At 39.4% G+C, this 2,492-nt stretch overlaps 1 pseudogene; it reads left to right on the plus strand.

The window, feature by feature from the left end:
• The first annotated feature begins 799 nt into the window (after positions 1 to 799).
• On the plus strand, positions 800 to 1,834 carry LOC143263388 (histone-lysine N-methyltransferase SETMAR pseudogene; annotated as a pseudogene).
• Positions 1,835 to 2,492: the final 658 nt, after the last annotated feature.

Here is a 2,492-nt window from a genome sequence, read left to right on the forward strand (position 1 = left end):
TGAAGCTGAACTTTCTACATCGCATTGATTTGAAGTTAAATCTTGTGTATCGCATGGATTTGAAGCTAACCCCTCTACATCGCATTGATTTGCAACTGAATCATGTGTTTCGCATTGATTTGAAGCTAACTCGTTCATTTCGCATTGATTTGCAACTAAATCATGTGTTTCGCATGGATTTGAAGCTAAATCATGTGTATCGCGTGGATTTTGAAGCTAACTCGTTTGATTAGTCTGCATTTGAAGCTATATCACTTATACCCCAAGTGTTTGAAGCGAAATCATTTGTTTCGCATGGATTTGGAGTTAAACCTTCTACATCGCATTGATTTGCAGCTAAATCATGTGTTTCGCATGTATTTGAAGCTAAGCCTTCTACTTCGCAATAATTGGAAGCTAAATAACGTATATCACAAGTATTTGAAGCTAAACCATTTGTTTCGCATGGATTTGAAGCTAAGCCTTCTACTTCGCAATAATTGGAAGCTAAATCACGTGTTTTGCATGGATTTGAAGCTGAACCTTCTACATCGCATTGATTTGCAAATGAATCATGTGTTTCGCATGGATTTGTAGCTAACTCGATCGTTTCGCCTGTATTTGAATCTATTAGGTTGGTGCGTATGAAATGTCGGATTCTCTTTACATGCGGACGTTTGTCTCCCTGTTTTCGTTATACTTTTGTCTTTGACATAACCTCATTCATAGTCGTATTGTCCATTGCCAGAGACTCATTTCAGCAAAATAGGTTTTCTCGAAGGTCTTCCCTTTTGTTATTTCTTTTAAGTTTATTGCCGATATGAATTCTGCCGATATTCGCGTCATTTTCTTATATGAGTACAAACTTGGTAATAGTGCTGCAAAAGCTGCACGCAACATAAACCAAGCGTTTGGGGAGAATACGGTTAACGATCGGAAAGTGCAGCGTTGGTTCGAAAAATTTCGGACTGGCGATTTTTCACTGCAAAATGAGCCGCGCGGAAGACCCAAAACGTCTGTGAAGAATGATGACCTGAAGGCTCTAGTGGAAGCGGATCCAGCCCTATCCACGAGGGAACTTGCTATCAGGATGAAAGTTGACCATACAACGATATTGAGACACCTTTCTGAGATTGGCAAGGTTAAGAAGATGGACAAGTGGGTACCACACGCACTGACAGAGCGAAATAAGCTGGATCGGTTAAACGTATGCTCATCATTGCTAACCCGATTTCACCGAGAGCCATTTTTCGATCGGATCATTACGTGTGACGAAAAATGGGTTCTTTATGACAATAGAAAGAGGTGTGCTCGGTGGCTTGACAAGGATGAGGTTTGTGCCCATACTCCAAGGCTATCGCTTCATCCACGGAAGATTTTGTTCACAGTTTGGTGGAACGCGGCTGGGGTAATCCATTATTCGTTCCTTCGACCTGGGGAGACAATTACGGCCGAAAAGTACTGCCAGTACATTGATGAGATGCACGATAAGTTAAAAATTGTACGCCCATCGCTTGTGAATCGGCATGGCCCGCTACTGCTCCATGACAACGCTCGGCCGCATACATCGCACAAAACAATTGCGAAACTGAACGAACTGGAATATGAAGTTTTGCAGCATCCACCATATTCACCGGATCTCTCGCCGACCGATTTTCATTTTTTCAAGCATTTAGAGCTGTTTTTAAGGGGCAAACACTATGAAAATGAAGACAGTCTAAAAAACTCGATATCAGAGTTTATTAATTCTAAAGACCAAAATTTTTTTAAGACAGGCATCTACGCTTTAAAATCTCGTTAGGAGAAGTGTATTGAAGCGAATGGAGCATACTTTGATTGAATAAACAGCTTTTGAAGAAAGATATGCAGTTTTATACAATCACTTAAGAATCCGACATTTCATACGCACCAACCTAATATATCACTTATATCGCAATTATTTGAAGCTAAATCATGTGTTTCGCTTGGATTTGAAGCTAAACCTTCTACTTCGCACAGATTTTAAGCTAAATCATTTGTTTCGCATGGTTTTGGAGCTAACTCAACGTTTCTACTGCATTTGAAGCTATATCACGTATGTCATAATTATTTGTAGAAAAATCATTTGTTTCGCATGGATTTGAAGCTATCTTGTTTGGTTAGTCTGCATTTGAAGCTATATCACTTATACCCCAAGTGTTTGAAGCTAAATCATTTGCTTCGCATGGATTTGAAGCTAAACCTTCTACTTCGTATTGATTTGAAGCTAAATCGTGTGTTTCGCATGGATTTGAAGCTAACTGGGTCGTTGCCCATGTAGTTAAATCTAAATAACGTATATCACAAGTATTTGAAGCTAAACCATTTGTTTCGCTTGGATTTGAAGCTAAATCTTTCGTTTCGCATGAATTTGAAGCTAAGCCTTCTACTTCGTATTGATTTGAAACTAAATAATGTGTTTCGCATGAATTTGAAGCTAACTCGTTTGTTTCGCATGGGTTTTGATGCTAAGCCTACTAGAACGCACTGATTTG

The sequence above is a fragment of the Megalopta genalis genome, unplaced genomic scaffold (assembly GCF_051020955.1).
Source record: "Megalopta genalis isolate 19385.01 unplaced genomic scaffold, iyMegGena1_principal scaffold0535, whole genome shotgun sequence".
Classification (NCBI taxonomy): Eukaryota; Metazoa; Arthropoda; class Insecta; order Hymenoptera; family Halictidae; genus Megalopta; species Megalopta genalis.